General features: G+C 43.5%; 1 protein-coding gene across 4 annotated transcripts in view; it reads right to left on the reverse strand.

Moving 5' to 3' along the window:
- The window catches only part of ELF1 (E74 like ETS transcription factor 1), a 123,018-nt gene that overhangs the window by 64,332 nt on the left and 35,656 nt on the right, over positions 1-23,030 (reverse strand). Inside the window, exon 1 of one of the 4 annotated variants that reach the window (XM_075591059.1) lies at positions 4,122-4,272. The exons of the other annotated variants lie outside the window; for them this stretch is intronic. The gene's annotated coding sequence lies outside the window, so the exon portion shown is untranslated. Of the gene's footprint in view, positions 1-4,121; positions 4,273-23,030 lie in introns of those variants that run through there. 4 annotated transcript variants of the gene reach the window in all.

A 23,030-nucleotide genomic window follows, 5' to 3' on the forward strand; every position in this document is an offset into this window, starting at 1 on the left:
CCCCCCCTCTCAGTCCGTTTGCCCCCCCTCTCAGTCCGTTTGCCCCCCCTCTCAGTCCGTTTGCCCCCCCTCTCAGTCCGTTTGCCCCCCCTCTCAGTCCGTTTGCCCCCCCTCTCAGTCCGTTTGCCCCCCCCTCTCAGTCCGTTTGCCCCCCCCCCTCTCAGTCCGTTTGCCCCCCCTCTCCTTTCCACTTCTCTCTGCTGAATTCAGTGTCAGTGTGTGTGTGACAGGAGAGTAGAACACGCCCTCTCTCTTACCATTGGTCAGAGCAGGGTCATGTGACCCTGCTCTCAGCACCAAAGTATCTCTCCCTTGTCTCCCCAAGCAGAACGCTTGGGAGAGCGTGTGTGCACACGCATGAGCGCGCGAGCACAGCGGGAGAGGGGATGTGCTGATCAACATTGCAGAAGGTAAGCGCGCCAAGCGCATAGCGAGCTCAGCGCCAGCGGGGACTCAGCCTAAGACATCACCTTCAAAACTCTTGTACTTCCAGAAGGGCAACCAAAATAGAGGTGGTGCAGAGAACTCCCATTAGTTTGTACCAACATTTACACTCTAGGGTACATATTTATTAACCAACCCCAACTCCTATTCAAATGAAGGACATGCTAAAACTTAGCACCCTTTAGCAATTATTGACCTAGAAACCTGGAAAAGACTAGAAATGTAGGAAAGATAGATACTTTCAAATATAAATGGTACAGGAGGAGAGATGGGGTAAAAAGCCAGATGTACTAGTGAAAAAGTGATGTCCTGAAGTCCTGGGTGATGGAAACAAGTAATACTAGAAGAATGAAAACAATGCTGGGAAAGACAAGAGAGTGACCATAGTGACCCCTATAACATTCAAGGGGACATCTGCTCGCGGCTACCGGAGATTGTGTCTGTAGCCAACTGAGAGCCGCAGAACGGAGTAAGGGAACTTCCCTTTTGTTCTTGACGTCAGTTGAAGGGTCACGACACGAGGCAGTTATAGCATAAATGCCTAATATTCTGGCACGGTGAAAGGATTCAGTTTTTTGGTTTTACATCTCAACCTTATTTCTGAGAGTAGCTTTGCAAATGTTTATACCCAGACTCTCCCCCCCCCCCCTTATAAAAGATTGAGACAATGTGTCCAAATGTACCATATAACCACTCAAAATTACAAAATGCTGCTCAGCACAGGATTGTTGTTAGCTCATTTGTATTCAATTCACAAGGTTTCCAAAACTATTATATAGCCAGCAGAGGAAAAAAATATATAGACAATGTTTTGGGGACAGTGTCCCTTTCATGATAAAACTGAACACTTATGTTTCAACAAACTACCCAAATCACAAAGAAATGCATTTTACGAAGAACTTGCTCAGTCTTTTTAACGCAAATCAAACTTTAGGATACTGATGCATGGAGATCCTTATCTTAATATATAAAATCGAAAGGTTGGTACTAGCTGCGGTGAATCTGATTGGTCCTCAGCCTCTGGCCAATCAGATTGGTGGCTCTATGACGTCACCCGGCTCTATGACATCACCCAACTCTCTCTCCCTCTCCCCCACCGGCTCCCGGACGGAGGGGAAGCGCGGCGCGGCCCTCCTGCCCCAGCCGCCAACGCTCACTTCCCTCCCCGGCGGGGGGAAAGGCAGTGGGCAGGCAGTTTCCGGAAGGGCCCCCTTCCTCCTGCAGCTGCCAGCGGTAAGATGGCGGTGCACAGCGGACAGGTGGGGGGTGGTATTCATGCAGGAGAGAGGGTGGGGGAGAGAGTCAGGAGAGAGGGAGTCAGGAGAGAGGGGGGGGGGAGAGAGGGAGTCAGGAGAGAGGGGGGGAGGGAGTCAGGAGAGAGGGGGGGGGAGGGAGTCAGGAGAAAGGGGGGGAGGGAGTCAGGAGAGAGGGGGGGGAGGGAGTCAGGAGAGATGGGGGGAAGCCTGAACAGCTGTGAAGAGGGGGGGAAGGGAGTTGAGAGGGAGGATGGGGGAGGCAGAACATTACATCACGGGCAACGCCGGGTATATCAGCTAGTAAGTATTTATATGTGCAAGTCCACCTCATCAGAGAATGCACCTACAGTTTGTAAAACCTCCACCTGCTGCTAGAAACACTCCCTTCTCAAGCTCAGCATTCACGTGTTCTGTTTTTAGAGGAACAGGTATGGCCTGTTAGGACAGTGCCTTTGTCTCACCCATCCCCCACTATTATACCTGATTCTCTACCAAACCCTTCCGAGAACTTGCTCCATTACCCCAAATAATATCGCTAGATTTGGATAGAATAAGAATAGAAATAAAAACGCAGTGATTCTATTTTACTTTAGAAACAAAACATTTTTGTTTTGTTTTTTACAGTTAAAAGTAGTGTCAACTCGGGTACAGGCCCCTCCTATATATTGTAGTTGAAGTGAAAGCACTTAACCATGTAACACCTGCATAATTTTTTATGTTTCATAAATAGTGAAGAAGTTGTAGCATTTCACATGTAAGCCTGACAATCCAACTCCCTATGGTAAAACCACAAGTATAGTGGTATATGTACAACACACTACCTTATGCCATTTATCATACTGAACATAGAAAAGAATGCTGTATCAGCAAGTTCAGCAGTGACAGGGACACGCTGCGGGTTCTTAGACAGGTCATAAAGCTATTCACAATAGTGACTACAAGAAAGCGAAATTCTTACACTTATTCGACAATTGTTCAATTATACAATAAGAAGTATTTGCATCAATATTTTTTCTGATAATTAAATAAAATATGTGCTTTACACATGTATAAAAATATATACACAATACATATACACACACACACATATATATATATATTATATACACACACACTTCTACGAAGGTGATTTCATTAAAGTGTATTGGTTATAAGGTTCCATATGTAAGGATACATCTAATTGCATGGAGGAATACCGCCGTACAATGTGTAACATGCCAACGTAATGCAGCTCATACTACATAAACTATGAGGATCTACATTCGTAGAGATTTGAATACTTCAACTAAAAAGTTATCTTAGGTGATGTTATGACAACCTCCATGGTGCAATTTTAATACTCCTTTCTAAGAAGCAACGTCAAAACACATCCCAAGAACTGTCACTACAAGGTGCCTTTATATTGCAGTCCCGCTTAGCACCCCAACATGGAGTAGGTCAAGTAAAATTCATTCATTTAGTACCATCCCTTCTATTTAACTGCTGCTTCATAGTTATAATGGCATGTTGACAGCCATGCAAAATGTCAGCCCAGAAGCCCAGCTACGTACAGAGAGCACAGAAACAAATATCATAGGAATATACAACACATACTGCTTTCACTGTATGCGAACCCAACCCAATAACTGCAGCAGCAATCCAAACTCCAGGCCTGGGTCATAAAGTAAACATAATAAACATTGCTATAAAGTGTGTGTGTGTGTGTGTGTGTGTGTGTGTGTGTGTGTGTGTGTGTGTGTGTGTGTGCGTCATGTCAGAGGGCAGCAATGGGTTTAATTCTTCTTTGCGATGCAAGTCCTTCCATTAAACTTTTAATGAATATCTAATTAATGCCGTCAGACAGTCACAGACTGTAGATTACAGGGACAGGCACAGCCGGGCCTGATTTTACAGCTCTCCTACACACTTCACTACAATGCCTACTATACCAAAATTTGTTGAGAAATAAAAACCAGATCTAGCTATGTCACCGAGTCCCTTCCTGTCACAGACTGCCCCATTAATTGCAGCAATAAACTACTTAACCAGAGATAAGAAGATTCTACAAAAACAGAGCTATTTTGCAATCTGTGACACTCTGTAAAGGTGACATGACACAGGACACCCTTTTAACATAGTCCTCCAAAACACATAAGCAGATGCCTTCAGGGCAAAACGCGCAGCAAAAAAAAAAATAAGCAGTTAGTAAGGAAGGGATTTCATAAAAGAATCTACTAGAGATTGCACCTTTAAAAGTACACACATTCACTATGATGATCTTCTACATGAGCTTCTGAGACTACAGCAGCCTATTACTTCAGCTACAACTTGCTCCCATAACAACAAACCGCATGAGCCCATCCATGCCTGTCTGCAGATGTGATGGTCAGGCCTCTGGCCTGGTGCTACCTGGTAATACTGCTGTGAGAAACGGTGTCTTACCGTACACAGAAAGCATATTAAAGCAGGTTGCTAGCAGATCGGAGTCCGAGTAACATCCCGGTGCTTCATGCCCGGTTTCAGCGTGGTGCTGACAGCACAGTCACAGCCCTGGGAGGGCCGGCTGCTATTACCCACCAGGACCTGAAATTCCAGTTCTCTTACATTGCTGCTTTCCTAGGTTAGCTGGCCCGGCCTACACAGTGTCAGGTTACATGGAGCTAGCACTTGTAGCACCTTGCAAAACAAACATATCGCATACCTAGATCTGTCCATACCTGTTGACTTCATAGGTAACTCTTCCCTCCCCCTTCCAAATAGAAAAAAACTCACATGCTAACCTAAGACGACTAGTGTCACACCTGCAAGACATCATTTTGTTTTAACCCTTTTGCTGCCACACACACACACCTTTAGTTTCCCCCCCATGATTGCATATTTCTTGGTACAACCCTTTAGCACAGAGGTGGGCAACTCCAGTTCTCAAGGGCCACCAACAGGTCAGCTTTTTCAGGATGTCCCTGATTCAGCACAGGTGGTGCAGTTGAAGACCAAGCCACCTGTGCTGAAGCAGAGATATCCTGAAAACATGACGTGTTGGTTGCTCTTGAGGACTGGAGTTTGCCAGCAAAGCTGCTAGAGCAGGAATGGCCAAGTAAATGTGGTACAAGCCCTGCTGGCAGTGAATGGGTTAAAACACGCCTCTTCCGATAGTTGCTGTTTACCTCTGCCCCGCGTGAATGTGCGGTCACCGCTGCTGCATTGCCATCTTAATACAAACATTACATTTGACTTTACAATTTGATTTAGTGTTAAAAAGGCCAAGAATATAATTTTTGCCAAATGTTCTGCGGGTTTGTGTTTTCTTGGGTTAGGCCAGGGGAAGGCGGGGGAAAGAATACGATGCGCGCTAATTTCCTTATAGCGGTTTCTTTCGCTGCTACGTCATAGGAAACCATCAAATACATCAGAAGTATTAATAAGATACTATGGGCCATATGCAATATGCTGTTAAGCAGCTTCCCAGTGCTGGAGAAGGGACCAGCTCCATTCAAATCAATGGGACTAAAAATCTCAAGCACAAAGAAGCAGCATAACAGGAATGGGAGAACGAGAGGTTATGTATTCAAGTTTGAATATTGGAGGTGTTGTGCAGCTTGCCATACTTTGAAAGTGTCACTATTATGGCGTGGTAGACACAATCTTGTGTAGTTTTTTGTTATGTTGTTCAGTGTGTTGAAGCTGCATGTTAACTTCCTTAACATGGAATGACAAGAGCGACACCCATTCCGCAGTAGAGGTGCCACTGCAGATCTTGGCCATGGCAGGTGGTTTACATAGCTGCTGGATAACCCCATTGTTGTAAGGTCTGCCGGTATGTATAGAACTCAATACAGAAGCAGCAGTCTTGCTGGTGTCAAATACCATGTTCAAGGACAAACTCCAGAATCTTTCCCAACAGCCAACATAAATTGGGCCTAAGACATACAGGAGAAGCTGTACCAATGGCAGGCACCACTGATGTTAGAAAGGAGCTTAATGGACAGACTGCTAGATTGCCATTATTTGTATTGAAAGGCACTTAGATTGTAAGCTCTTCGGGGCAAGGACTCATTTCCCTAAATGTCATTTTTATGTCTGAAGCACTTGTTCCCATCATGTGTTTGTATTATTTTGTATTTATATGATTGTCAAGTGTATTATTGCTGTGGAGCGCTATGTACATTATTAGCGCTGTGTACATCATTGGCGCTATATAAATAAAGATATACATACATATTACTTAGGCTGCGCTTATAGTGCTGGCGACGGCGACGCCACCGATGACGTCACCCGCGAAAGTTATAATTTAACTTTCAGCGACAGGGTCATTGATTGGTGCAGACAGTCTGAAAAATCATATTTACCCGGCTTCCAAATTTTTGGTCGAGCTTACTATAAGCGTTCGCGATGGAGTCAATTGTTTTGTTTTGGAGCGACGTCGCAGGCACTATAAGCGCAGCCTAACTGCTGCATTGTCGCTCGTGGCTTGAGAAAATCAGTTTGAGTTGGTCAAAAGGATACAGTATATGATGGCAAAAAGGAGAAAACGGGCCTGACCACTGTATTAAAGAAACATGCTGCTGTTTTTGAAGGAGAATTGGGCAGCATGAACGGAATCACGATTAAAATGTAACATTAAGTATCTGAAAGCAAGCATCTCACCATACGCCATCAGAAGAAAAAGTTGAAGTGGACATGTAGTGTCTGGTTAAGATGAAGTCCCAGTACCAGTTACTCACAGTGATTGGGCAACGTTGATGGCCCCATTAACATCTGTAGGGATTTTAAGGTCAACATGAAACCAGTGTTGTGTGCAGAACGGTCTCCACTTCCCTATATGGATTACTTTTTTTGTGGTTTGGTTGCTGGGCAGAAATTGAGCAAGATAGATGTTACAAAATAGACATTGTGTGCCACAATAGTCAACAATTCTTGTGACTTCATCAAAGTGCTTAAAGATATTAACGCCTTCCTTTGGCATAACATCCACTCTACCTTGTTCCAAAGACCCATGGACCAGATCTTGTGTGGATTACTAGGGCCAGGGCTCCCTCAACAGGTCAGGGCTATAGTTCCACAGAACATGATCATTCTTTGGGCTATTAAACTATTTTGGGAGATTTATTTCACAATTGGCAACCAATTCTGTAACCATTGTGGGTAAAATGAGCTTGAACAAGCCCCAGATCCGGTGCTTCAAAAACCCAGTATAGTGTAGATAATGAAAATGACCTCAATGTATCAGCTGGGGTGTTTATAATGCGGTCTATTTATCAGTCTAGGCACGGACCCGTGAAGGTGAGTATGAGTTTATTAAACTTGTCGCTTTTTCCTCCGCAATATAACAAAGATTCGCCCTTTCCTCTGTTGCTCGACTGCTAAAACTCTGACTCGGTCCCTCATTCTCTCCCGTCTTGATTACTGTAACCTCCTGCTGTCTGGCCTTCCTGCCTCTCACCTGTCTCCCCTACAGTCTATCCTAAATGCTGCTGCCAGAATCACTCTACTCTTTCCTAGATCTGTCTCAGCATCTCCCCTCATGAAATCCCTCTCCTGGCTTCCGATCAAATCCCGCATCTCACACTCCATTCTTCTCCTCACTTTTAAAGCTTTACACTCTTCTGCCCCTCCTTACATCTCAGCCCTAATTTCTCGCTATGCACCATCCCGACTCTTGCGTTCTGCTCAAGGATGTCTTCTTTCTACCCCCTTTGTATCTAAAGCCCTCTCCCGCCTTAAACCTTTTTCACTGACTGCCCCACACCTCTGGAATGCCCTTCCCCTAAGTACCCGACTAGCACCCTCTCTATCCACCTTTAAGACCCACCTTAAGACCCACTTGCTTAAAGAAGCATACGAATAGCACTGTGAACATTCTGAACACATGGCACATAAAGCTTGGCCCCCTGCAGATGCACTTACCAGAACTCCCTCCTACTGTCTCTGTACGTTCTCCCTACCTACCAATTAGATTGTATGCTCCTCGGGGCAGGGACTCCTCTTCCGAAATGTTACTTTTATGTCTAAAGCACTTATTCCCATGATCTGTTATTTATATTATCTGTTATTTATTTGATTACCACGTGTATTACTAGTGTGAAACGCTATGTACATTAATGGTGCTGTATAAATAAAGAAATACAATACAATACAATAGTATATTACTCCTGTTGCTGGGGTGGAAGGTATACGCAAAGCGCCCCGCATAAACGGAACTGTCTGCGCAATCAGCACATACACACACACACACACACACACACACACACAGATAATCAACTGGCTTAGGATAAGCACAATAGCGTTGGGAATGAAACAACCCACGGTACCGCTGTAAGGACTCCTGCCGTGCGTGCTCCCAGGCAATGATGAATAGCAAGAGAGAAAAAATCCGAAGAGGAGTTGCCGGTGTACTGCTGATACAGAGATCAAAGCTGGGACGTAATGAGCAAAGGTTTTATCAAGTGCTTTATCCAGCACTTCCATGTGCAACGCGTTACGAGTGTCAGTACTAACATTCATGTTTAAATATCAATAAAACCTTTGGTCATTACGTTCCAGCTTTGCTCTTTGTATCAGCAGTACATTGGCAACTCCTCTGTATTTTTTTCTCTTGCAATTCTGAAACCATTACACACAATCTCCTGTGCCAGAACAAGAGCTGGAAGTGGACAGAAGCTGGTTGACATTGCTTTTAACAAGGCTAAAACGTTGCTAAATTCAGAGGTCCTATCACATTTTCATACATCTTTACCTCTACAACTGGCTTGCAACGCATCCTCTTATGGTGTAGGAGCAGTTGTCTCACTTTTTGCCTGCAAGAGAACAGAGGCCTATTGCTTAAACATCACAGACCTTAAGCCAGACAGAAAGTAAGTATGCTTTAATGTGAAGCACTGGGAATCAGTTTGATTTTGGAAATGTCATCAGTACTTGTCTGGGCGGAAGTTCACACTTCTGACAGACCATCGTCCTCCTACTTCAATTTTGTACCGCACACAGGCATTCAATCATTGGCTCCAAGCAGGATGCAGCATAGAAAATTGATGACAAAGTATTGGAGATCCACCTTACATGGTAATGCAGATTTCCTCACTAGACTGCCTTTACCAATCAGGCCTTCAGACCTTCCTCAGTGGGACATATTCCACTTTACAGAAGTAAGAGAGACCTATAATGGGTACCCAAGTAAGGAAGGATACCCCATGTGAACTGAGTGCTGTCCCAGGTTATGGACCTAGTGCTTCATAGAATGCCTCTAAGAAGCACCCATATTCCACCAGGACTAATGCCTTATACACCCAGGAGGATGGAGTGATCAGTTTACTCTGGATGTTTGCTGTGGGGCATGCAAGTGATTTCACCACTTCCTAGGCAACAGCTGCTGGAACAGCTACACTCTGGTCCCTGTGGAATGGATCACATGAAGGAAATGGCATAAAGTTACTTCTGGTGACTTGGTGACATTGAAGAGATGGCAATGGCTTGTTCTTTATTTCAGAATGTGATGAACTTGCCTCAATTAGAACCCTCACATTCTTGGGACTGACCTGACAATCCATGGGAGCACATTAACATGGACTTTGCTGGATCATTTGAATTAAACATGTCCAGGGTAGTCGTAGATGCTCATTCCAAATGGCCAGATATCTCTGTGATTAGGTCAACTACCACTGAGACTACTATTCAGAGGCTACAAAAAATTGTCAGTCGTTAAGGCCTCCCAAAGAAATTTGAGGGACAATGGGCCGCAGTTCGTCTAATGTATTTGAGAGTTTTCTGCAAGTAATTGACATTCATCACATCAAATTAGCTTCTTACATCAATCTACCAACGGATTACCTGAAACGTTTATCCAAATTATGAAACAAGTTTTGAGAGATGCATATGGGCATTGAGCTGTTCAAAAACATCTGGATACCTTCTTGTTGTCCTACAGAAATACACCCGATACTACTACCAAACTGTTACTAGTTTTTCTAACGATAGGACGTCAGTTGGGTCCTTGATATGCTGAAACCAACCAAAACTTGTCCGTTCGTCCGCTGTGCTGGGGACAGCAAGTTTGACTACATCTGTGTGGCAAACCAGCATGCTGTATTGGCTAGCCATCACAATGTCCGACAGTGGCATCACTGCCTTGGATCTGATGGTACCAAAGCTTGCAAAACTGCATGTGACACAATCCACAAACCCAATGCAGTGATGGTACAAATAATGGAAGATCGCCCCTCTGAGCCCGATTAACCTAAATTCTTTGGAGTATTTTGGAGCTGAATAAATTTAACACAAAATGCTAAGTACACACCAGCTTGTGAGAACAAGAACCAGAAAAAAAAGGAGAGGCTGCAGCTACTGCGTGGGTGAATGTGAAATCGTCATTGGAAACAAGAGAGTGGGGAAATACTAAGGATCATTCTTTTAACAGTGCAAGTCTTCCATAGCCATCCATATCCCATCCACATTACTATGATTTCCCATCAACCTTGGGTTGTCTACACCAAGGATGGCCGACTCCAGTCCTCAGCCGAGGTGGCTCAATCAGAAGCTCAGTCAAAGACTGCACCACCTGTGCTGAAGCAGGGATATCCTGATGAAAAACAATAAAATAAACTATACATTGTTACAGTAGGCAAGGCGGGTCCTGCCCCAAGGATCTTACAATCTATAAGGAAGGGTAAGTGGAAACACAGGATACAGGGGGATGGGAAGGTTGGTGGGTTTTGGAATGATAACAGAGCGGCTGTAACATCAGCAAACCGCTGACACGCTTTGGCTGCCGCGTTTAGGGTGACACAGATGCAGGCTGAAGAGGTCCGGACAGAGTTCAGCTGTGCTAGGCAAGTTCTGTAGTCCAGGCCAGTAAAAATAGAAGAGGGTGGGCTAAAAAGGCACATCAAGCAAACCCAGATGTTAACCCTTAGTATCCAGTTTACGTACAGAGGGGAGCAGCTCTTGGGTAACCCTTTCAGACGTTCATCTTTGGGGTGACGCAGATGTAGGCATCGAAAAGCAAAAGTGTAAAAAAACACATTTGTAGAATCCCTCGTGATTTTCAGTGAAACCCCCACATTTCCACAGAGCACAGGCTGAAAACCACTGGTGTAGCTGAAATGAAACTAACAGGACATGGTTATCTCTTATCTTGCCAATGTGGCTACCAGTGTAATTTTATCAGCAAAGGTTTACTCTTTTCCTGCTACAGGGGTCTGTAGGCCCATATCACAGCAGAGGGTTTTTAAAAGGTGCAATTCTTGTCACCTGATCACTCTCAGTATTGCAATAAGGTGAAACCACTCAGCCGTAACAAATCCCTTTGCTATCAACAATGAATTGCTTTTTAAAAAACAAAACGACTGGTTTAATAGATGGCTTCTGGTATGCTAGAAAAAGGTACCGACAATGATCATGTGGGGCTAGTGAAGCAATATTAGTCCCATCAATTGTTGCCCTTAAAAACTACAAACTAAAGTCTTGCATATTTAATAGATTTTCGCCGTCAGACTAGAAAGCCTAAAACCAAAAACAGCACAGCAACAAATACCCTACAACAGGGGTGCTCAACTCCAGTCCTGAAGACACCCCCCCCCCCCCCAACAGGTCAGGTTTTCAGGATATCCCTGCTGTAGCACAGGTGGCCCAATCAGTGGTTCAGTTTTCAACTGCACAATCTTGTGCTGAAGCAGGGATATCCTGAAAACCTGACTTGGGGGGAGGTGCAAGGGAGAGGTGGGGGGGGGGGGGTTGAAGACCACCACTGCCCTAAGAGATTTTTTGTTCATACCTACAGTTCTCGAGGACGCACCCCGTGGAAAAAAGTGCCATGTAAGTGGAATACAGATCAGCCGCTGTCCTGCTGTCTGCTATTGACATATTGTATGTAATTGTAGGAATACAGCCTGCTTTCTTTGTACGGTGCTGGTGTCCACTAGGCGTTGATATGATGCTTTTCAGCTTTCATTTTACTCCCATATTGGTAAATCTGCTTTTAATAAAGAGACTCCAAAATGTACAAGAAACGGTCGTCCTGTTTTATAGTCGCTCTGAATGGAGAGAATGTAAAGAACTGATAAGTCTATATTTAATCACTTTCATACATCAGTGCGCGTAGTGGTAAAACACATTTTTATGTCAATCTTTAATAAAAAAATGTCCCCATGCTGCCAGTCATTTTTAGGCTTAAATACCAAGGATATCAAATTGCTTTTTTCAGGGAACTATTGGGGTTTGTTTTCCCCCAATGTAATTTGGCCTTTGAGCAGACAAACACAAATACCCATTTGCTTAAGAGACCTATTCAACATGCTTTTATACCCCCTTTCCTATTGCCAGAATAGATCCATGTCCCATTCATTATAATGGTACTGAAGTGAATTCTTGTTCAGAAAAGGGAAGGCAGCTTCACAGCATATTGAATAGAGGTCAATCACACTATAAACGTGCCATTATAATAATAGTATGTTAACACAAGCATGCGGAACAGAACACGCCGAGATCCCAGGAGGGGTTAGAAATGGGGCATGCGAGAGAAGGTGGGGTTGGTTGGGTGGATTGCAAGAGTGGTCATTTACATATACATCTACATACTCAAAAAAATATACTCACAATACACATGTTACACAAAATACGAGTGCTTAAAGCCCTCCACTTTATGACTTTTATTTCTAAGGAATTGCAGCATCGGTGTAGTGTGCCCGTTTCTCAACAATATCGGGAGTCCGTCAGTAAATAATGATGGCGCCTCAGTTCCATTGAAGGGAATAGGTTTAACAAGTATTGCCCCGTGTGCCAATGTGATGAATGACCCCCATAAACCTGGCCTGTGTAATCATGGGCTGTTGTTCTGCATTGTTTCTGTGACGGTTTATACAGAGCAAGGTTTGTTTTTGCTTTTAAAAAGGAAGTACAATGATAACTGTCAAAGCGCTTAAAGGCACCGTTTGCACACAGCCCTTCTACAGACATGTTGTTTAGGTACAAACTGCCCTTACTTTCCTCCTTTTCATCCTGCTCCAGCAGCTGCTTTCCTACTTTTGGTAAATACTGATGTAAAGCTATTGTCCCTGGCATTATGATTATTTAAAAACCACTTGGTAAACTCATCCATGACCGTTGGTACTTTAAATCAGCATGCCTTTATTTTCCTTATTTTAAATAAAGGGCCTCAATCATCTAGTTTTAAACTATTAAATAGACCACTGTTAGGATATGGGGCTTACTATTGGATGCAAACCTACAAAACATCTTAAGTTATGAAACATGCATTACCACCATGAGTGCCCCATTCCGTAATGATTACATCGTGGGGTGTGGCAAAGGGCTTCATAGCGTAGTAGTTACATCGTGGGGTCTGGCAAAGGGCTTCATAGTGTAGTAGTTACACTATGTGGAACGCAGAGCACGAAACGGAAGAAGAGACGACGACGACGACGACTCTGCTCGCCTCACCAGTGAGGCCATGATCATGTGATCGCTCCCCAGGCTCCACCACCTGAGGGCAAATGTGCCGAAGGGATTGTGGCACTCTGGTGTGGTGACCCCCCTCCAGCACTCCAAGGGTTAGGGCGACTACCCAGTGATTTCACTTTATTGCAACTCCAATGTTGTTGAAGGTGCAGTCCCTTGTAGGACCCACAGGAACCAATGATGCTGAATTACTTAAATCCAAATGATTCACACCTTTTGTCCAAAATCGGACATCTAGAAGTCTTTTTAGATAATATTTTCAAGTGGTGTCTCTTTTAAACAATGGATTTGTTTCCTTGAGCCACACTGTGCTAAACAGTAATCTCTACTTATTAGTGCTCTCACAGGGGCAGGGGGGAGTAGGATTGAGTCAACACGGGACACACAAGCACTCCCCATCTACAGGCCATGATAAAAACATTGCTTTTTAATTTCCCCCCCAAAAATGTAATGTTTGCATTAGGTATGATTAGATTTGTTTAAGACAGGCAGACAATTACATTGTTGTATTCAAAAAAAATGTTTGTTTGTTCTTAAATAGCAGGCCCTTTGTTTTTACAGGTGCAGTGCCACACAGAGCCAGAACGAGAGAATGGCAGTGACCTTCCATGGGTGAAATCTTGGCAACTGATGCCTTTGAAAAAAAATAATAATAATAATAATTCCTAATTGGTTAAATTAACGTGTTTATTGATTTTTATAAAGGCATCAGTAGAAGAGATTTCAAAGATAAAGTCACTGTCATTAGCTGATTTTGGCCCTGTGTGGCACTACACCTTTAAAAATGTAGGGCCCGCTATTTCAAAAACATTGCTAACTTATTCAACATAAGTGCTTATTGATTTGCAATAAATGATTAATAGGGTAACAGAAAAGAAATGGGGACAACGGTGGATCATCAAAATGATAATGCCATGTTTTGTAAGGCAACCTGGAAATGCTTGTAAACACACCAATTCCCTCAGCAGGAGAGCGTGTTTGCCTTGCTGTACGATAATCTGGCCCACTCTGCTGCCTCCTTTCTCAGCCGGTCCTTAGACAGGGAGCAGTTGTGTATAAATGGTTTAATGATTTGGTTATCATTGTTGCGAAAGAAACAAGATAAACAGTAACTCCTATCCTCAAAGTGCTGGCTGTAAAAAAAAAAAACTAAAAAAAAAAAACTTACACTTGTCAAATGTGTCTATAAACAGCAGTCAACATTTAAGCCATTTAACATTTCAATACCTTTATGGATTTTTTTATTATTAAATTGTATTTAAAGCGAGATTAACGGCCTACTTTTGAAGCTGCAGTTCAAGCTGCCGTTTAAAAATAAAAAATACAATAATAATAATAAATATATATATTTTTCCCCCCCCCCATTCAATATGTGCATCAATACAATCTGCGCACTGACAAGTGATTAGCTTAACTGCAGATCTACTTTATATAACTGCTTTATATAACTGCTACTGCTGCAAAACAGTACCCACAATGCAAAGTTGTGACCAGGCAGTTACTAGATACAATTGATGCACTGCTAGAGAGAGGACAGAGATCAATTGGCAGAGCCTGTTTCAGAAGAGGAAGGGGGTGTGACTTTGTAAATTGTTTCTATAGAAACAAAAATGCTTGCTATATTAGAATACAGTTAAAATGTCTTTAAAAATTGTTGGTTTTTTTTTAGATGCTGCAAGTATTTTCTCATAGTAGAGAACGGATTTATAAAAAAATATATATAAAAAAACACACATCTAGGATATTGCTTTAACCTACTAACATAACAGGTAATCAAATCAGACCTATATGGGGCTACAACTTGAAGGCTTAGGCTAAGGCTCCGCTCCCTCAGTCAGCGCACCCGCACTGCAGACAGGCGGGGCGCTGACAGACACAGACCGCGATATGCGGTCTGTAGGGAGCCGGAGGTGGGCGGGAGTGGGAGGGGGGGGCGGGCTTGAGCGGAGGGACCCGCTACTCCCCCCCCTCCCTCCACGGGCTCGGGCTGCAGGAGGGAGCTGCTGCGGGCTGCTGTAAGGTAAGCAGCTCCCTCTCCCTTCTGCCACAAAAAAAAAAAAAAACATACACACACACACACAACCTTGAGTAGGAAGCTGCCTGATGATAAGGTAAGCAGCTCCCGCTCCCGCCGCTGATTGGCTCATCAGCGCACCACGTGACGCGTCACCGCTCGGGATCACAATTTTCTTGAATCCCCTGCCGACTGACGCGTCACAGTGCGTAGTGAGCCGTCAGCGAGGGGCGACTGGGACCGGCTTGGGAGGATTCCCCTGCTGGTGGGGAACGCCCGTGCGGCCGGGCGCAGCGGGTCCCAGCCTTTAGACATGCAAAAGAGCACACAGAGGACTCTATTGATCAATGAGAAGACCTACATTTTAGAGGTATTTATTATGTGCACTCCTATATGCAGGGCCGCCGACAGAGCGGGGGAGCCAGGGCTTGGTGGCTGCGGGGGGGGGGCCAGCTGCTGGTCCTCTCATTGCTACCGGGCCCTGGTTCTCCCCAGGTGCGGGCCTCCCTCACTGACACTGATATTGGTGAGTGCCGGGCCCCGCTAAGAGGCTCGGCGTGGGACAGAGTTCGTGTCAGTGAGGGAGACCCGCAGCTGGGGAGAGCCATGGCCCGGCAACCACGAGAGAACCGGCAGCCGGACAAAGAAGTTGGTCCCAGCCAGAGGTTGGTCCCAACTGCTTTGTCCGGCGGCCGGGTCCTGACTCTCCCCATATATAGGCCTCCCTCACTGTACCGCACAGTTGGGAGAGTCAGGCATCAGAGGCCTGAGATCATCCCCAAGATAGGCAAGTCTGTAGGCCTTTGTGTGTATGTATTTGGGGGGAGTGAGGATTGTATGTATTTGGGGGGGTAATTATTGTGGCTGGGACTGGGGGGGATTGAGGAAGCAGGATTGAGTGAGTAGGGTAATTGATGGAGGGGGGGGGGGGAGGGAGAGATGGTGGAAGAGGCGGTGAGGGGGGAGTGAGGAAGAGAGGGTGGAAGAATGAGACAGGGCGGGGGAAAAAATACATGGGAAGAGGGTGGGGGAGAAATAGAGAAGGGGGCTTGTGAGGTGTGAAATAGGAGGGGGGCTTGCAAGACTGCCGACACGGGGTAGAGGCCGGATCGTAACTCTAGTCTTGGATCCCGGGAAATCTGGCAGCGTGCCTGCCTATATGTATAGGACCTATAGGTGACAATTTTGCTTTCACCCTTGGCAGGTGCAGAAGATCTTGAAAAGCTTTATACCACTAGAATGGCCTAATGATGGCGACTAGATGTCACAAAGGACAAAACGCTGGTGGAACTTATGATGTCTAGTGAACATCAACTTGTTTCCAAGGGATATGGTATTTGTACCATTGGTGGGCAGGCTCGACCATCTGATTGCTACAACAATGACCCCATGAGCGATGCAGACCTTCCATTCCGCTAAAAAGAGAAACCTGCTGAACTAAGCAGCTTTTAAAGCCAAGGCTGAGCTGAGGAAGAACAGTGCCTATCAAGTTTACGCTTTCTATTGGAGTCGCCAGACAAGTGTTTGGTCCAAGCTCAGTATTTGAAAGCTGGAAGGAGCCTGCAAACCAAAGCTCTGATTAGAACATCTTAAAAGAACCCCCTGGAGGTCAGAAAGTGTATACAGTATAATGAAACTGTCCAATAAAACGTATTCTACTACCAGCTTATTCTCCTTTTTTAAATAACTTACAGTAACTACAAACACAATACGACCAACTGAGTAATTGAAGCATAAATTCTATACCGAGTAGAAAAACATACAAAATATCAACTCTGCTGTTAAGAGATTGTGTCAGGTGACTTTTACAGCAAACATTGGGGCAATGCCATTGATATAAATGTATGCCATGTAAACCTTAATTGGCTTCAAATGATTACATACACAATACAGGAGGAACTAAATGCAGTTTGTTTATTGAATACTACAATATCTGGTGCACCCAAGGTCAATATTGATTTACCAAGTAGGTATCTCACCCTCATCTAACACTCTCTGCATACATGCGGATATTGTATTGATTTCATACAATTTTAGTTTTTCCTCTGCATAACAATAAATGTTATGTTTTCATCTGATTTAAACCTCAGGGGTCATTCATTGATCTTTAATAGTGCTGATCGGGGCACTATTGCATGCAAACTGTCACTGAAGTCAGTGGGAGTTTTCATGCAATAGTGCCCCGATCCGCACTATCACAGTATAATGAATGTCCCCCTCACCTAGTATACCTGTATAGGATCTCGTCTCTCGGTTTTTAACAGAGTTCTTGAGATTAAGAGGTAAATTCAATATGTACCGAAGTGGCCGTTCAGGTCGTTTTAAGACATCTATGTAAATTTGTCCGAAACAGGCCCAAACAGCCACTTTGGAGTATACTGAACTTACCCTTAGTATTGTTTATTAACCAAAATAAATGAACTATACTAGAGACATCAAGTACATTTTGAACCACAATTGACTGGGCTTTGAAATACCAACTTATAACCTACACTTAAAACGTACACGTCTTTCTGCAGAGAACTGTCTACCATGCAAACAAAGGGAGCTAGAGTTCAAGTCTGCACTTTCCCTGCGCTGACTAGTTTAATTAACCTACTTTATTGTGCCTGCAACACCTTCATCAAACACCGCTCCTAAGCAAACAGGCTTGTACAACTGAAAGACTGGCCAGTACTGGGACAGTGGGGAACTGGCCAGGCACTCGTCGTAATTATTTCATTTAAAATCACAAATAAAATGCAAAACTGGCTGCCACCCACAAGTTTCCCCTCAATCTTATAATAGATGCTAGGGACAGGTCCGGGGTGTCTTGACAGCTCATGGGCAAAACTGGTCATTTTGACTAAACATTGATGATCACAGCCTGAAAAATCACCTAGATTTTGTCCAAGATCGATACTGCTACTGCACTCCAGCCTAAATATATCATCTAAAAAAAGTTTGATCGTCATATTTGGCATTTTAAACCAAAACACAATTTTTATACTAGTTTTACCAACTACTTCTAAATACTAGTGGCGTCTTTCGCAATGGCATTTAACGAGTGACTCTTTGCACATCTGTTATTCTGCTAGTGGTTCAACGGTCAGGAAGCACAAATGCAGATATGCAACACAAGTGACAAATATTTCCTGCCTTTTAAGCAGCAGTTTGTTTGTTCATTAGTTAAAAATAATACATTAAGTCTATAGGATCTGACAGAGAAAGAAAGATGACCATCAAACAGTGTGGGTCCTTACATATGGCATCAATCTTGATTTGCTAAATATTATACAGTTAAAAAAAATTAAAAAAAAACACTTAGCAATAATTAACTAGAAAACTAAATCGCATCAAGTAACAGAGAAAACGATTTTTTTGCTTAAGCACCTATTTTGAGCACAACTACCTGGCCGTCCCTTTAAACCCAGGTTTAAATTATAGTTTGTTTGTTTTTTACACAGAATAATTTGTAAAAGAAAAGGGGGAACAAAAAAGGGGATGCGAGGAAAGGGTAGAAAGAGCAAAAATGGGATGGGTTGGGGGAGTGTAAGGACACCTTGTTATATAGAATAAAGCTTGGGGAAGAGATCCATTTTCATTTCAACAATAAAACTATCATCTGACGAACTAGCCAATTTCTAAATTATTATTGGAGAGGAGGGAACCGTAAATTAGAGATACAAAAGGTTGACCCAATAATAAGATGCAAGTGTGAAACAGTCTGCAACTACAAAGCCCTCGGCTTGGAGAAGACAACCACCATGTCGGGAACTAAACCTTTGGGACCATACGCGGCAGAATTTGGGATATTTGTTGCAGACTAAACTGGTTAGTTTCTCCATTGTGCGGACTTCCCAGATTATATGAATCATTTGCAGAATGGATGAAGGGCTGTGGTGGGCCCTTTGCCTGGGTAGAACACATCTAGTTGCCAGAAACATACACAAAGCCAGGGTATTTTGGGCTTGGTCCAAATCTGAGGACTATGAAGCAAACAGAGCCATGGATCTCTTATAATGGATATATTGCAAATTATGCTTACTAGAAGGATAATGGAGGTCTATACCGGGACTATTTTCTGGGCAAGTCCACTACATATGTAGATAAGAGCCTGGTTGCCCATATTCCCTCCAACACCACGTAGGCACATCAGGCTTATATAATATATATATATATATATATATATATATATATATATATATATATATATATGACGTAGTGGCGTTAGATGCCACCTGTGTAAAAGTTTTAAGCCATTCTCTTTAATAAATAGTGGTAAAAACCAAGGTCTTTGCTGTACATTCATATATTTCCAACCCGACACCGTCACACAAGACCCCTCTGAAGCCTCTTTCCCAGGCTGACATACAATTAAGTTTATTGCTAGGACTATCCATTAATAACATTTGGTATATTGGCAAAATCAGACCTTTAGAGAGCTAGGTCCTGCAAGGCAGATACTTTCAAAGGTGGCCAGATTTCTTGGAGCCATTTGGCGTCATTTAGGGAGAAAATGCCTATTTTGTAAATATTCGTTAAAAATATTATTCCCGAATTCATAACACTCTGCTGGAAAGGAAGACCCTGTGATTTCCAAAGTTTAAAAATGTACAACTCCTCATCCCCGGGGGAATTTCTGGACTGGAAAACAGAGGGGATAGAGGAGAAGGATCAGAAGAGAGGTCAACTTTAGATCACAATTTATCCCATACTTGAAGCAAGTACAAAATTATAGGATGTTCCATAATCCAGGCAAGGGGGGTTTCAACTTGGACAACGCTCTTTGGCCCCACCCCACAGGCTACTGCCACCTTCTCCTGATTGGCTGCCGCTGTGTAATGTAGCCAATCAGGGTGGAGGAAGCTGCCCAGCCCCCTAGCAGCAGCAGCCCTACTCTATCCCTTCCCAGGGAAAATCCCACAATTGGTTACTAAATACAGAGAGGCAATACCAGACAAATACATGTCCGGTATTCTCATTTTTTACCGGAGTGTGCAACCAAATACCGGGCTGTCCGGTTCAATACCAGACACCTGGCAACCCTACTGGTAAATGACTTGGTTGGGAAGCCCAGTAATATCTAAGCAAACAAGGAGATACAATTCCATCCTCCAGGGTAGGTTTAATTAGGAAGGATCTCCTAATCCGAGCCTCTCCCACTGCCCAAAAAAAAACAAATGCTGTTTTGTCTGGAAAATGTCCATGACCTTACTTGGTATTGAGATTGGGAGGGAGTGGAAGAGATCTAAAAGTCTAGGGAGGGCACTCATTTCAACGCTACTACTGATCCAGGAATATTCTAAAGAGGGGTGGATAGTTGGCCTCATAAAATGTATTATAGGCTTTATATAATTGAATACCTAATACTTAAAATCGAAGACTCTTGCCAATTAAAGGGAAAATTCAGCTTGAGGAGTCTGTGGGGTAGTATATTGAAGCTTAAAATGTCAGTCTTAGTAAAATTAATTTTGGAATTGGAGATTTGAATAAATCGATCCAGTTTAGTCATTAGGTTAGGTAAAGAAATGAGTGGATGCAAAATAGATCGTAAAATGTTGGTCCGCATAGAATAAGTTTTTAATTCTGAATCATTAACGGTTATGCCTGTAATAATCAGGGTGTTTTCTTATTATAGGCCCCTATGGTTCAATAGATGGAGCAAAAATGAGATTGGATAGTTTAGCCATTTTAAAACCGGAAAATGTAGCATCATATAGAGATCTATAATGAGCGAAAGAGGGCCAAGTGCAATTTTCTCCAGAACCTTAAACATAAAGGGCCAGCTCATGTAGTCAAAGACCTTCTCGGCATGATGTGATCTTTCTCAAAAGACCTGCCCTGCTTCTATCGATGTAGTGAATCAAAATGTACGGACTGACTAATATTATCCGCCTGGTTGTTCGGAATAAACCCTACCTGATTAGGGTGTATTAGGGAAGGTAGGCAATTGTTTATTAGATTGGATACAATCTTTGCGAAATCCGTATTTAGAAGAGATACGGGGCGAAAACTCCCACAAAGATTTGGGTCCTGGTGCTCCTTGCGAATGATCACAAATTGTTGCCTGAAGCATGTTGGGATAGGAGGCGCCATTTATTATATCATTAAAAGCGTTTTTGCAAGTGTGAGGCAAGGACGGCCCTACATTTCTATCTGTATGGATTAGTAAAGCCATCCAGTCGTGGGACTTGGACAATGTCCAAGGATTTAATAGCATCCACCATCTCCTCAATTGTCGTTTGTTTTTACAGAGATTCTCGATCGCTGTCCGATAGTAAAAATCCTTTAAAGGCAACATGTGCCTGTGAAACATTGGTTTCCACAAACTTTCCTTTAAACCCATGAAGTAGATATGATTAAATGTTGTAACCAATAAAATAATTATGTGGACATCCCAAATATCAGAGCGGACAACCATAGAGCGGAAGCTTTCCTCTGCAAAGCCCAGTGCAAGGAGCAGAGGGGAATGCAGGTAGCTAGGCAGTAAATAGTCAACAGTGTGGGTAATGTCATGGGCTCCTACTTTCTTCTGCAGCTCCTTGTGCTGAAAGTTGGGGAGAAGACTTGTGACAGGTCTTAAATAAATCTCTATTTGTGAAGAATAAAATTCCTTTATTTAAAAACAATTTCCATTCAGAAATTAACCTGCACAGGACATTTATTATAAAAACAGAAAAAGACCAAATTAATTTTTTTTTTGTTTTTTTTACACCCAATACAAAAAAAAAAAAAAAACCACAAAAAAACATTAATGAAAACACATTATACAAATCAGCACTGTCCTCTGATAAGAGCACTAAGGACCCTACACAAAATAATGTGAAGTCGCTTCCCAGTGCTGGAGGAGAGATCAGCTCCTTTCACATGAACGAGACTAAAATCTTCTGCAGCTTCATAGTACGCTGAACAATGGCCTCAATCTACCATACTTAAAATACTGCAACATAATCCTATTATCTAACTGCCCATTATTTGCACATAGGCTCACAATACTTAGTTCTGCTATTATGTATATCTGGGTGGATTATTTTTCTACAAGTATGTAGTCAATAAAAATTGCTATGACTGACTGAGCCAGGATAAAAGTAAACTTTTGACTCGTTTCTGACTTGTTTCTTTTCACAGGACTATGCAGGCCAGTCAGCGGGTTCCTGCACTGCTCGCCCGTCCTCTGCTGGTCACAGGACTATGCAGGCCAGTCAGCGGGTTCCTGCACTGCTCGCCCGTCCTCTGCTGGTCACAGGACTATGCAGGTCAGTCAGCGGGTTCCTGCACTGCTCACCCGTCCTCTCCTGGTCACAGGACTATGCAGGTCAGTCAGCGGGTCCCTGCACTGCTCACCCGTCCTCTGCTGGTCACAGGACTATGCAGGTCAGTCAGCAGGTTCCTGCACTACTCGCCCGTCCTCTCCTGGTCACAGGACTATGCAGGTCAGTCAGCGGGTTCTTGCACTGCTTGTCCTCTCCTGGTCACAGGATCACTCATGATGGGGAAGTGTCATTTGGCTGCTCAACACAGTAACATCAGGGTGGATCAGAAGAAGAGCATACCTCTTCTATCTTTCCATGTAACTTAAAATAAAATGCGGAAAGGCGTCTGAAATTTGTCTAAAAATCAGATCTAGAGCCATTTTTACTAAGCATGGTGAAGAACAGGTGCGCCAACGAGTATTCTAAAACTTGCCTTGGAAAATCTGGGGCATTCACCAACAAGATCCTGGTACATGCTGCAACATTTCAGTGACATTTCTGCAGACAGACTAATATCCCATCGGATTAACACAGCAGGGGTGCCTGGCAGTCCCATTCAGTCTGAATGGGACTGCCAGAGAGCCCCGCTGTTAATCCGATGGGCCATTAGTCTGTCTGCAGAAATGTCACTGAAATGTTGCAGCATGTACCCAGCAT

Source organism: Ascaphus truei, chromosome 3 (assembly GCF_040206685.1).
Source record: "Ascaphus truei isolate aAscTru1 chromosome 3, aAscTru1.hap1, whole genome shotgun sequence".
Classification (NCBI taxonomy): Eukaryota; Metazoa; Chordata; class Amphibia; order Anura; family Ascaphidae; genus Ascaphus; species Ascaphus truei.